The following is a 14,595-nucleotide window of genomic DNA, read 5'->3' on the forward strand; positions in this document are numbered from 1 at the left end:
TCTAGTGATCACAGAGGCTTTCTGAGTTCGCTAATTTTTAGTTAGTATCTTTGAGTTTTAAAGTAACCCTAATAAGCACAGATTACCTCTTTATGTTTACTTTCAATATTTTTTTGTCTACTGAGGAAGTTAATATAGCTACAAGTAATGCCATGAAATTCACTGAAACGACATAATTTCAGTGAAACCAATGTGATTTCATTCAAAGTAGGTTCATTCTGGCAGAGAGAATTACATTTTCCTCACATTTTCTTTTCCTTTCTTAAGGCATTCCTCTGCCTCTGGTCTAAAACAGTTTCTCAGTTTCTTTGCAGGAGGTCTCCTTTAAAGGCCTTTTTCTGCCACGGACTATTTTTATCCCTCTCTTTTGTATTTTTATATTATAGCACTGTTCCGCTTCTCAAATTATTCAGAAGAATAAATCCATTTAGTTTAACATGGCTTCTCAGAAATACTTCTTTCCTTCGGTCTCACTTTGTTTTGTCTTTTCTGTTTTTGTTTTTGTTTTTGTGTTTTTCATGGATCGCTAGGATGACTAGGACAACTTGAAGCCAATAAAGAACTGTGTTTGACATCAGGAGACCTGGGCCATGTTATTGAACCTCTCTGAGTCTCAGTTACCACATAGATGTCCCATGGTTAACAGTGAGGTTGGCTTAGATATTATATTCACAACATAGCCCATAGACTTAGAGGTTATTATTATGATTCTAGGAACCATAACCGTGAATATGAAAGACAATTTTAAAACAAGTGTTCCCTTCTGAACTATGAAAAGATTGTTAAGCAAAGATGTTTTCTCATACTAGCAGAAGCATGGACTTCATGGCCCAGCTTTTTCAGAATTTGTTATTCTAAAAAGAGATACTTCTCTCCCCTCCCCCAGCATTTCTATACTGATGGGTACATTCATTCACAAAACTCCAAGAGTTTTTAGATAATTTTGTTGGATAGTTTTAGCTATTTGAAATATAATAATTTTTATCTATTCAAAAGCTATCAGCCAGTCTTAGAATTGTCCTCAATACTTCCATATTCAGTTACATATAATTGGTTATTGTAGGTATTTCTGTAATTTATAAGCACACCAACTACTACTCATCGGTGTTCACAGAGTAATCATTTACTAAATTACTTTACAAGTATCTTTCCTTCAGATAAGTCTTTTTTTAAGTTCATTTATTTATTTTGAGACAGAGCAGGGGAAAGGCAGAGAGAGAGGGAGAGAGAATCCCAAGCAGGCTCTGTACTGTCAGCATAGAGCTTACCTTGGGATTCCAACCCAGGAACCATGAGATCATGACCTGAGCAGAAATAAAGAGTCCCATGCTTAACTGACTGAGCCACCCAAGTGCGCCGTCTAAGTCCAAGTGCCCCTTATAAGTCTAAATAAGTTTTGTTGAGGGGATAGTTCCTTCAAGCGGAAAAAAAACCTACTTCTGATGAAAACTATAATCTAAGACTGCCAAAATTTTTAGGGCACTTTCAATGGCTGTTATGTGACTATAAAACACTTTGTCATGTTTAACTCCCCATACCCCACTGGCATTACTTTCAGCAAAACTGAAAATTCCTGTTGAAATCTTTATAGGGGGATCCCTCTTACTTAGCTGAGATCAATCCTTCAGGTTCATGGGACGGGATGTAATGAGACACACAACCATGATGCACTTTCAGGCATCTGTAAAAGCAAACTGAACACAATACCCAGAAAATGGCTGACAGGGGCTGGAGGAAAAACCCATTCAGGGACACCCCACTTTACCTACAGAATAACAGAAGAAATTCCGATGCCACTCAGTTTCCTTATTCAGAAGTGGAAAATTGCTTTCTGTTAGTTTGTAGATAATAGTAAACTAAACAGCTCCCTTGATTTCAGCTCCCTTGAATTCACTCTGTTGTGACACGTTTAGTTCCATATGGCACCCCCATCTCTACCCCCTTCACTTCCTGCTTGAATTAGTAGTATATTTAATACTACCTGGAAAACTATGGTGCAAATGTAGACAGCCTGACTTCTCAAAGCAAATTCCAGCCCATTATATTTCCTAGTTTTTGGCACATTAGAAAGTCTATTCCTTCTGAGGCATTTTGGTTGCTTTTCTTTATTTTCGAATAAGGGAACCAGGAGGATACTGATGCAGATTCTTTGCCCGACTCCCAATGAAGGGGAGGGATCAGGACCCTTTAATTGTTTGGGCAGATTTAGTTTACAATTTAGCTAAGGGTTATATAATTTCTAGGCTCTACGAAAAACAAGAGTGAAAAATATTTGTGTTTTTTCAGATGTTTGTATGTATTTGGGCATGTTTTAGTTAAAGTCATACTTACCTTGCTAAGCAGAAACAAGTTGCCTAATTTTCCCCTAAAACATCTGTCAGTATTAGTTTTGGTGGTTCTTTTTGATTCATTACTGTGTTTCTCATTACTCACGCCCATTTTCATGGGAACTGCTCTGACACCTGTCATAGCCCAAAGATCAACTACCTGAGTGTTTGGATTGCACATCATAAATTAACCTTGAACCTAGGAGAAGGTTAGCACCCAATGCCACAAAGATGCGGTTGGTTTTCCTTTTCACTCTTCATTTCACACATCTAGCACTCTGATCATAGAAAAGGAATCAGTGTCTTTCTTGTTCTATATGGGAAATGTTCTGCCTTTACATTAACACCAAGGGCTTTCTGAGTCTAGGAGATAAAAGGGGATAATTTCACATGGAACATCACTGATCAAGTGATACCTAAGAATTAAATTTTAAGGATTTTTTTCATGTACTCTTATCAGTAGATAGGAGCCAAATATCTATTTTACACTAACTCCCATCTCTACAACTGTTTCTTGATTACCTTATTGAGCAGCATGAATTAGATACTATTAGCTCATCTAATTTCCTTTTTTATGTGGTAAGAATTATTATAGTTTTAAATTTAAGTAATTCAAAATTAGAATTGAATTTAAAATGAGAGAGTTGAGATTTCTGGAAATTTAAAGTTGAAGTCAATGTCAGGTAAGCACCAGTGCTCTGTAAGAAGGAAAACAGATCCATGCTCAGACCTTTGGATTCCCATTCTAGGATTCTTTTCTACTCTCCAGACTGAGAAATATCTAGGGTCATTAGTGTCCAGTAAATGCAAGTCTGTGGGACACAAAAGGAAACCTCATTCCATGTTCTCTCCTAGAACAAGGCACACCTTCCAGTGAGACTGGAACTATGCCTCATTAGAGAATACTCTCCATCTCTTCTCATACCACAGCTCTCCAGTTAATATGGTCTACAGCTATATTTCAGTACAGAGAAAAATGATTCTATATTCATATATATATATTATATATATTCAGGTGTCCTCATGCTATTCTATGGGGTGTATAATTATCTGCACATCTTTTTCTTATAGATGAGAAAATTGAGGTTTGGAGTAATTGAGTAATTTTCTTAAGATCAAGTTTCTTTTTTTTTCACATTTACTCATTGTCCCAATGTCTTTATTTCATTTATTGATTGATTGATTGATTGATTGATTTTTTAATTTATGTACAAATTAGTATATAGTGGAAAAATGATTTCAAGAGTAGATTACTTAGTGCCCCTTACCCATTTAGCCCATCCCCCCTCCCATAATCCCACCAGTAACCCTCTGTTTGCTCTCAATATTTATTTATTTATTTATTAAAAAAATTTTTTTTAGCGTTTATTTATTTTTGAGACAGAGAGAGACAGAGCATGAATGGGGGAGGGTCAGAGAGAAGGAGACACAGAATTTGAAACAGGCTCCAGGCTCTGAGCTGTCAGCACAGAGCCCGACGTGGGGCTTGAACTCAAGGACCGCGAGATCATGACCTGAGCCGAAGTCGGCCGCTTAACTGACTGAGCCACTCAGGTGCCCCTGCTCTCCATATTTAAAAGTCTCTTCTGTTTTGTCCTCCTCCCTGTTTTTATATTATTTTTGTTTCCCTTCCCTTATGCTCATCTGTTCTGTCTCTTAAAGTCTTCGTATGAGTGAAGTCATATGATTTTTGTCTTTCTCTGACTGACTAATTATACTTAGCATGATACCCTCCAGTTCCATCCACCTAGTTGCAAACAGCAAGATTTCATTCTTTTTGATTGCCAAGTAATACTCCATTGTGTGTGTATATATATATATATATATATATATATATATATATATATACCACCTCTTCTTTATCCATTCATCCATCGATGGACATTTGGCTGTTTCCATACTTTAGTTATTGTTGATAGTGCTGCTATAAACCTGGGGGTGCATGTGTCTCTTCCAAACAGCACACCTGTATCCCTTGGATAAATGCCTAATAGTGCAATTGCTGGGTTGTAGTGTGGTTCTATTTTTAGTTTTTGGAGGAACCTCCATACTGTTTTCCAGAATGGCTGCACCAGCTTGCATTGCCACCAACAATGCAAAAGAGATCTTCTTTCTCTGCATCCTCGCCAACATCTGTTGTTGCCTGAGTTGTTAATGTGAGCCATTCTGACAGGTGTAAGGTGGTATCTCGCTGTGGTTTTGATTTGTATTTCCCTGATGATGAGTGATGTTGAGCATTTTTTCATGTGTTGGTGGGCCATCTGGATGTCTTCTTTGGAGAAGTGTCTATTCATGTCTTTTGCCCATTTATTCACTGGATTATTTGTTTTTTTGGGTGTTGAGTTTAATAAGTTCCTTATAGATTTTGGATACTAACCCTTTATCTGATATGTTGTTTGCAAATATCTTCTCCCATTCCATTGGTTGCCTTTTAGTTTTGCTGATTGTTTCCTTCACTGTGCAGAAGCTTTTTATTTTGATGAGGTCTCAGTAGTTCATTTTTGCTTTTGTTTCCCTTGCCTCTGGAGACGTGTTGAGTAAGAAGTTGCTGCAGCCAGGCTCAAAGAGGTTTTTGTCTCCTTTCTCCTCGAGTATTTTGATGGCTTCCTGTCTTACATTGAGGTCTTTCATCCATTTTGAGTTTATTTTTGTGTATGGTATAAGAAAGTGGTCCAGGTTCATTTTTTTACATGTGCTGTCCAGTATTCCCAGCCCCATTTGCTGAAGAGACTCTCTTTATTCCATTGGATATACTTTCCTGCTTTGTCACAGATTAGTTGGCCATACATTTGTGGGTCCATTTCTGGTTTCTCTATTCTGTTCCATTGATCTGAGTGTCTGTTTTTGTGCTAGTACCATACTGTCTTGATGATTATAGCTTTGTAGTATAGCTTGAAGTCTGGGATTGTGAAGCCTCCTGCTTTGGTTTCTTTTTCAAGATCGCTTTGGATATTCAGGGTCTCTTCTTGTTCCATACAAATTTTAGAACTGTTTATTCTAAAATAATAATTTTAGAATATTAGCTCTGTGAAGAATGCTGGTGTTATTTTGATAGGGATTGCATCGAATATGTAGATTGCTTTGGGTAGTATCGACATTTTAACAATATTTGTTCTTCCTATCCAGGAGCACAGAATCTTTTTCCGTTTTTTGGTGTCTTCTTTAATTGCTTTCATAAGCTTTCTATAGTTTTCAGTGTATAGATTTTTCACCTCTTTGGTTAGATTTATTCCTAGGTATTTTATGGTTTTTGGTGCAACTGTAAATGGGATCTATTCCTTGATTTCTCTTTCTGTCACTTCACTGTTGGTGTATAGGAACACAACCAATTTCTGTGCATTGATTTTATATCCTGCGACTTTGCTGAATTCATGAATCAATTCTAGCAGTTTTTGGTGGAATATTTTGGGTTTTCCATATAGAGTATCATGTGATCTGCGAAGAGTGAAAGTTTGACCTCCTCCTGGCCGATTTGGATGCCTTTTCTTTCTTTGTGTTGTCTGATTGCGGAGGCTAAGACTTCCAATACTATGTTGAAGAAGAGTGGTGAGAGTGGACATCCCTGTCTTGTTCCTACCTTAGGGGGAAAGCTCTCAGTTTTCCCCATTGTTTGGAAAAAGTTTGGAACTTTTTCCCCATTGAGGATGTTATTAGCATTGGGTCATTCATATATGGCTTTTACAATCTTGACGTATGCTCCTTCTATCCCTACTTTCTTGAGGGTTTTCATCAAGAAAGGATGCTGTATTTTGTCAAATGCTTTCTCTGCATCTATTGAGAGGATCATATGGTTCTTGTCCTTTCTTTTATTGGTGTGATGAATCACGTTAATTGTTTTGTGGATATTGAACCAGCCCTGCATCCCAGGTATATATCCCACTTGGTCGTGGTGAATAATTTGTTTAATGTATTGTTGGATCTCTTTGGCTATTATCTTGTTGAGGATTTTTGCATCCATGCTCATCAGGGAAATTGGTCTATAGTTCTTCTTTTTAGTGGGGTCTCTGTCTGGCTTTGGAATCAAGGTAATGCCAGCTTCATAGAAAAAGTTTGGAAGTTTTCTTTCCATTTCTATGTTTTGGAATAGCTTCAAGGGAATAGGTGTTAACTCTTCCTTAAAATTCCAGGTAGAATTCCCCTGGAAAGCCATCTGGCCCTGAACTCTTGCTTTTGGGAGATTTTTGATGATTAATTCGATGTCTTTACTGGTTATAGGTCGGTTTTAATTTTCTATTTCTTCCTGTTACAGTTTTGGTAGTGTATATATTTCTAGGAATTTGTCCATTTCTTCCAGATTTCCCATTTTAGTGGCATATAATTGCTCATAATATTCTCTTATTATTGTTTTTATTTCTGCTATGTTGGTTGTGATCTCTCCTCTTTCATTCTTGATTTTATTTTGGGATCCTTTCCTTTTTCTTTTTGATCAAACTGGCTAGTGGTTTATCAATTTTGTTAACTCTTTCAAAGAACCAACTTCTGGTTTCACTGATCCATTCTACTGTGGCTTTTTTGTTTGTTTGTTTTGTTTTGTTTTTGGTTTCAATAGCATTAATTTCTGCTCTAATCTCTATTATTTCCTGCCTTCTGTTGGTTTTGGGTTTTACTCATTGTTCTTTTTCCAGCTCCTTAAAGCATAAGTTTAGGTTGTGTATCTGATATCTTTCTTCCTTCTTTTTTTTTATTTATTTTATTATTATTTTTTTTTTAATTTTTTTTTTCAACGTTTATTTATTTTTGGGACAGAGAGAGACAGAGCATGAACGGGGGAGGGGCAGAGAGAGAGGGAGACACAGAATCGGAAACAGGCTCCAGGCTCTGAGCCATCAGCCCAGAGCCCGACGCGGGGCTCGAACTCACGGACTGCGAGATCGTGACCTGGCTGAAGTCGGACGCTTAACCGACTGCGCCACCCAGGCGCCCCTCTTTCTTCCTTCTTTAGGAAGGCCTGAGTTGCTATATACTTTCCTCTTATGACTGCCTTTGCTGTGTCCCAGGGGTTTTGGATTGTGATGCTATCATTTTCATTGACCTCCATATACTTTTTAATTTCTTCTTTAACTTCTTGGTTAGCCCATTCATTCTTCAGTAGGATGTTCTTCAGTCTCCAAGTATTTGTTACCTTTCCAATTTTTTTTCTTGTGGTTGATTTCAAGTTTCATAGCATTGTGGTCTGAAAATATGCATGGTATGATCTCGATCTTCTTGTATTTACTTAGGGCTGATTTGCATCCCAGTATATGGTCTATTCTGGAGAACGTTCCATGTGCACTGGAGAAGAATGTATATTCTGCTGCTTTAGGATGAAATGTTCTGAATGTATCTGTTAAGTCCGTCTGGTCCAATGTGTCATTGAAAGCCATTGTTTCCTTGTTGATTTTTTGATTAGATGATCTGTCCATTGTTGTGAGTGGGTGTTGAAGTCTCCTACTATTATGGTATTACTATGGATGAGTTTCTTTATGTTTGTGATTAATTGATATATATGTGTGCTTTCATATTTGGTGCATAAATGTTTACAATTAGTGGGTCTTCTTGGTGGATAGACCCCCTTGATTATGATATAATGCCCTTCTTCATCTCTTATTACAGTCTTTATTTAAAGTGTAGATTGTCTGATATAAGTATGGCTACTCTGGCTCTCTTTTGTTGACCATTAGCATGATAGATGGTTCTCCATCCCCTTATTTTCAATCTGTAGGTGTCTTTAGGTCTAAAGTGGGTCTCCTGTAAACAGCATATACATGCATCTTGTTTTCTTATTCATTCTGTTACCCTATGTCTTTTGATTGGAGCACTGAGTCCATTGACGTTTAGAGTGAGTACTGAAAGATATGAATTTATTGCCATTATGATGCTTGTAGAGTTGGAGTTTCTGGTGGTGTTCTCTGGTCCTTTCTAATCTTTTGTTGCTTTTGGTATTTTTTATTTACATATATATTTTCTCATGTTTTCTCCTCTCAGAGAGTCCCCCTTAAAATTTCTTGCAGAGCTGGTTTAGTGGTCACAAACTCCTTTAGTTTTTGTTTGTCTGGGAAACTTTGTATCTCTCCTTGAATGACAGCCTTGCTGGATAAAGAATTCTTGGCTGCATATTTTTTTGATTCAGCACATTGAGTATATCCTGCCACTCCCTTCTGGCCTGCCAAGTTTCTGTGGATACGTCTGCTGCAAACCTGATCTGTCTTCCCTTGTAGGTTAGGGTCTTTTTTTCCCTCGCTGCTTTCATGATTCTCTCCTTGCCTGAGTATTTTGTGAATTTGGCTATGATATGTCTTGTTGATGGTCGACTTTTGTTGACTCTAATGGGGGTCCTCTGTGCTCCCTGGCTTTTGATGTCTGTGTCTTTCCCCAGGTTAGGAAAGTTTTCTTCTATGATTTGCTCACATAAGCCTTCTACCCCTATTTCTTTCTCTTCCTCTTCTGGGACTCCTATGATTCTGATGTTGTTCCTTTATAATGAGTCACTGATTTCTCTAATTCTTAAATCGTGCTCTTTTGCCTTAATCTCCCTATTTTTTTTCTGCTTTGTTATTCTCTATAAGTTTGTCCTCTATATCACTAATTCTCTGTTCTGCCTCATCCATCCTTGCCGCCACGGCATCCATCTGTAATTGCAGCTCAGTAATAGCATTTTTAATTTCATTCTATTTTTTGCTTCTTTTATCTCTGCAGAAAGGGATTCTAATCTATTTTTGATTCTAGCTAGTATTCTTATTATTGTGATTCTAAATTCTGGTTCAGACATCTTGCCTGTATCTGTGTTGGTTAAATCCCTGGCTGTCGTGTTTTCATGCTCTTTCTTTTGGGGTGAATTTCTTTGTTTTGTCATTTTGAAGGGAGAATAGGAATTAATGAGGCAGAAAAATTAAAATAAAAAATTAAAAAAATATTAAAATTAAAAAATTAAACACACACACACACAAATCAAATAAATGATGGTAGATCATAGGTGTGTTTTGGCCTGGGTGTTGAAAGTGGTTTGACAGATTACAGGAAAAAGGAGGGAGAAAAAAAAGAAAATCGTTTGAGAATTTGAAAAAATGAATACACTGAAGTAGACTAAAATGAGATGATGGGAGTAAAATAGATTTAGAAAAAATTTACACAAAAGTAAAGAATATAGTAGAGAAAATTAAAGAAAAATATTTTTAATAAAAATTAAAAATAAAAATGAATTTTTTTCTCTTTCTGTATTCAAGAAAAAGAATAGTGTAAAGGAGAAAAAAAAAGAAAGAAAATTGAATAGATGGACCTGCTAACAGATTGAAATAGGACTGAAATTACTTCGTTTTCCTCTAGAAGTCAGACTATGAAGCGCTTTATAGTCCATAAACTAAGCAGGCGGTGAGACTTGTATTCTTGAAGAGCCAGGTTGGCCCAGTTGGGTGGGGCTCAGTGTAATGTCTCTGTTCTCCACTAGATGGCGCTGCTAGCCTACTGGGGTGGATTGTTGTAGCCCTCATTGGTGTGTATGCGCATGCGCGGAAGTGGGAAAAATGGCGTCACCCAGGTACGTAGTCCCTAGTATGGGAACTGTTCTCTTGGATCAGCAATTGCTCACCTGTCCTCTGTCTTTAGCTTTTGTCCGCTCCCCACTTCTTCACTGTCCGTGCCCAAGCCCTAGGCAGTACCTCTCTCCAGAGTTTTGTCTCAGATGCAGCTGTTTTCCCCGGCCCCTTACTTCTGAAGGACTGCGGTTTTGACCCGTTCAGCCCCTTTGTGGGAGGGTCTCACAGAGCAATGGCCAAATGCCGGCTGCACCCAGGAATGCCTGCTGGACCCTGCTGCTGCCGGTACCCTGTGACTGTGGCCAGGTTCCAGCCAGCTCCAGAAAAAGTTCGAGAGATAGTGTAGCAGCAGCGTTTCAGGGATTATGGAAAATCACAACACGCATCTGGCACCAGGCTTCACCCTTAACGACCTTGTTCCAGCACCAGCGAATGTGGCCATTTTCTGGGATCTGCTGGGACCACGGGGTCTCAACAGTCGCTACCAAATGTCCTTCCAGCAGTGGAACCGCTTTTCCCCGTGTGGCCCAAGAACCTCCTGGACCCCACTCTGCTCCTGGGGATTCGCCCTTCCCATCAGAGCACCTCCAGGTATTGAGCTGCAGAGTTGCAGACTTTGCGCTCCCCTTGTTTGCAGTCTTAATGGAATTTAAACTCTCTCCTTTCTCCTTTCTCCCTTTTTAGTTTAGTCCCTGCGGCTTTTTCCAATTTTCCACTTTCTCTCCAGCTGCTTTTGGGGTGGGTGCTTTTCTCATATTATCCCCCTCACCCCCACCCCTGTCTCTGTCCTCTCTCTGCCTGCAAAATCACCTCCCTGCCTGCTGCAGCTTCTCACTCTCCAAGTTCACCTCTCTATGCCACATACCTGCTGAATTCTGTGGTTCAGGTTGTGCAGATTGTTGTGTTAATCCTTAGATAAGTTTTTCTAGGTGTGCAGGATGGTTTAGTGTTTAGGCGGTATTTCATGGACACAAGACACACAAAAACCTTCCATGCTGTTCTGTCATCTTGGCTCCTCCAAGATCAAAGTTTCTAAAAGGAGGAGCCAAGATTTGTACACATCTGTCTGCTTTTATAGCCCCTCCTAACTTTACTGGTATCTCCATCACCATAATATGCACCAGATGAGACAGAACAGTAATAGTTTTTTGCTACTGTCAAGTAAAATAAAAAATTAAAAATCAAACAAATTAAAGCGAAGTCCTGTATCTATCAGCATCTCCTCCATTCACTTACTCTCAAAACCAGGTGATTGCAGTTAACATCAACAAACTTAGAGAAGTCACTATTTACAAATGATTTTTAAATTTTAATTGTCATTATTGAGTCTGCATTTCTGGACATCAGAATGATTTATTGCCTTGATTACACATGTTCCCCACAGATTACAAATTCTAGTAATTAAAGGATAAGATCAGAATATTAAAAAAAATTTTTTTAATGTTTATTTATTTTCGAGAGAGAGACAGAGAGACATAGAGACAGAGAGCAAGCAGAGGAGAGGCAGAGAGAGAGGGAGACACAGAATCTGAAGCAGGCTCCAGGCTCTGAGCTGTCAGCGTAGAGCCTGACGTGGGGCTCGAACTCATGAATTGCAAGATCATGACCTGAGTCGAAGTCAGATGCTTAACCAACTGAGCCACGCAGGCACCCCAGAACATTTTTGTCTTTTGCCTATTCTGCATTTTTTAAATATTAGTTGAGGGAAAGCAGTGAATCGGTTTTGACCTACCAAATCATGGGAGTTCCGTAGGTCTCTTATTATCATTAATTCATATTTTCACTGGGGATTGAAATTTTTCATTTGGTTGGCTGAGCAAAGTATGTTGTAATTCTTTTTATCTTTTTATGAGTTTATTTTTCTCTGGGATGGTAACTTAGATCAGATGCAGGAAACCTCTTTGGAAAAAGAAGAATGTTTTTATTCATTCTAACTTGAGTATTCTGAAGTCTGTCATATTTGGAGCATTAAAATATTATGTGCTTGACCAACCAAGAATGGCAACTGTTCAGCTACACAAAAATCTGTATGGCAAACCTTGTCCCTGTGGCTTTTATAAGCGCACACAGTGTAGTCAATATGACACAGTTCAATATTTGTTTTATGTAATCAAATGAATAGCACATTTATCCAGAGAGTGCTAATGTAATAGTGTGATTATCAGCAAAGCAGAAGACTTTTATATCCATGCTATAGTACAATAATGTATGTGAAATTTCAATAATGGCCTTCTCATTCGGGAAAGGGTGGTCATTAATTGAGCTGGTTTCCCATCAGAGAGTGGTAATCATCAGTTTTCCAATGATGTTGATTTTTATATGAACACAAAATACCAATTCATTCTTAATGACATTTTCAGTAATAATAGGGATATTAATTCAAATTCCTTTTTCATTTCCCAGATCTTTATATTTACTGCTCAATCACTCTATTTCTGCTCTAAAGGAATATGTGCAGACCTTGAGGGAGACAGACATAAGACAAAGACAATGCCCTAGAAGGTTTACAGTCTCTTAAAGGTGACACATGTCAATAGATAATTGAAATGCAGTGAGTTAAGTGCTATGTCCACTTCTCACCTCCCTTTACTCCTCAGTCAAACCTACCATGTGATCAAAGCCACCAATAATCTCCCTAAAGCTAAACTCAATACATTTTTCTTAGTTGGCTTCCTGGAAATGTTTCCCATTGTGAGCCATTCCCACTCTCTCAAACATCTCTTGGCTCTGGGTTTCCATAGCATCACTTAATCTTGGTGTTGTTGTTGTGTTTTTTTGTTTGTTTGTTTTTTTCCTATCTCTACAAATACTATTTTTATCCTTTTTTTTTTTTTCAACGTTTATTTATTTTTTTGGGACAGAGAGAGAGACAGAGCATGAATGGGGGAGGGGCAGAGAGAGGGAGACACAGAATCGGAAACAGGCTCCAGGCTCTGAGCCATCAGCCCAGAGCCTGACGCAGGGCTCGAACTCATGGACCGCGAGATCGTGACCTGGCTGAAGTCGGACGCTTAACCGACTGCGCCACCCAGGCGCCCCTTTATCCTTTTTTTTAAAGAGGGTTTTTCTGTCTATCCTGTGGTGGTCTCCAGAACTTTCATTTTACTATGCACATTTGCCACTATTTCAGTTATTATCTTTGAACTAATGGTAAAATCCGAACAGCCACAGTTGTGAGGGCAGGTGGAGCCATGGGAATGGCGGGCCAGGGGACAAATAAGAAAGAGAGGAGAGAGAAGGGATTTAAGGGCTAAAGCCAATATACTGTGGGGGAAGGGAGTCTCCCATAAAGAGCCTCAGTCTGTGATTCAGTTGGCCCTATGATTTTAAGGTCAGAGATCACAAAGCTGCTTCCAAATTGCTTTCTCAGAGGACTGTCTAGCTGGCTCAATCAGTACAGTGTGTGGTTTTGAACTCAGGGTTGTTAATTTGAGCCCCACTTTGGGTTTAGAGATTATTTAAAAATAAAATCTTTGAAAAAAATCATTAGCCAAATTGCTTTCTCAGATATGCTTACACACTTGTACTTTGATACTAGCTATCTTTTCCGCAAAAACTTTCTTCTATTTATGAATTCTGCTCTTAAATTTAAAAATGCACAGTTCCTGGGGTGCCTGGGGGGCTCAGTCTGTCGGGCATCTGACTTGATTTTGGCTCAGGTCAGGGTCTCAGGGTCCTGGGATTGAGCTGCAAGTCAGGGTCTGCGCTGAGTGTGGAGCCTGCATGGGATTCTCCCTCTCTCCTTCCCTCTGCACTTTACCTGCTCACACTTACTCACTGTCCCTCTGAAAATAAATACATAAACATTTAAAAAATAAATAAATAAAACAAAATCTTTAAAAAACGAATACAGGGGCGCCTGGGTGGCTCAGTCGGTTGAGCGTCCGACTTCGGCTCAGGTCATGATCTCACGGTCTGTGGGTTTGAGCCCCGCATCGGGCTCTGTGCTGAGGCTCAGAGCCTGTGCTCAGAGCCTGGAGCCTGCTTCGGATTCTGTGTCTCCCTCTCTCTCTGACCCTCCCCTGTTCATGCTCTGTCTCTCTCTGTCTCAAAAATAAATAAACATTAAAAAAAACATTTTTTTTTAAATGAATACACAGCTCCTCTCTTCTTTTCCTGTCAGACAAAATAAAACTGTTTTTATTCTGAAAGGAAAGACAATGCAACACATATTTTTCTTTTTCACTTGAAACTTGTGCAAAAAATGCCACCCAGGGTTGGTATGGAATCAGCAACTGCTGATTCAGGGAGCTGCAGAAGAGGGGTAGTGGTGAGCCAGGTAATGTGGGCGCCTCTACCTGGGGGAGCATCTGGAAAATGAGTGTGTATGTGTGTAGGTGAGTGTGTGTGTGTGTGTGAGAGAGACAGACAGCCTGAGAGAGAGAGACAGAGAGACAACAACAGTGATTCTTTTACCACTAATTGCAGGGATTCTCAAGCATTCCCATTTAGGTGTCTCTAATGAGGGAGGAGAGGGGCAAATGTGTAACCTAGGAGAATCCATAGCATTGTGCCCTTCTCAGATGTGAAGGTGAAAGTCTAAAAGTTCTTTGAAAGACTATGTTTCATTTTAAAAAAGAAATCAAAAGTATCTCAGTCCCTATTTTAGCCATGCTTGTTTTCATATAAAAAGGATGTTTCAAGTAACTTGCCAAAAAGATGCTATTGCATTAAGTCAAACAATTTCAGAAAATGGTGCTGAATTGATAAAAGCAATCCCATCTGATAGGTTCAGAATCCTGGCAGTTTTGAGAACC

The 14,595-nt window shown here is 38.9% G+C and overlaps 1 pseudogene; it reads right to left on the reverse strand.

Annotated features, from left to right (window-relative positions):
* Nucleotides 1-9,809, reverse strand: part of LOC123596375 — a 65,833-nt pseudogene extending 56,024 nt beyond the window's left edge.
* Nucleotides 9,810-14,595: the final 4,786 nt, after the last annotated feature.

The sequence above is a fragment of the Leopardus geoffroyi genome, chromosome B1 (assembly GCF_018350155.1).
Source record: "Leopardus geoffroyi isolate Oge1 chromosome B1, O.geoffroyi_Oge1_pat1.0, whole genome shotgun sequence".
Classification (NCBI taxonomy): Eukaryota; Metazoa; Chordata; class Mammalia; order Carnivora; family Felidae; genus Leopardus; species Leopardus geoffroyi.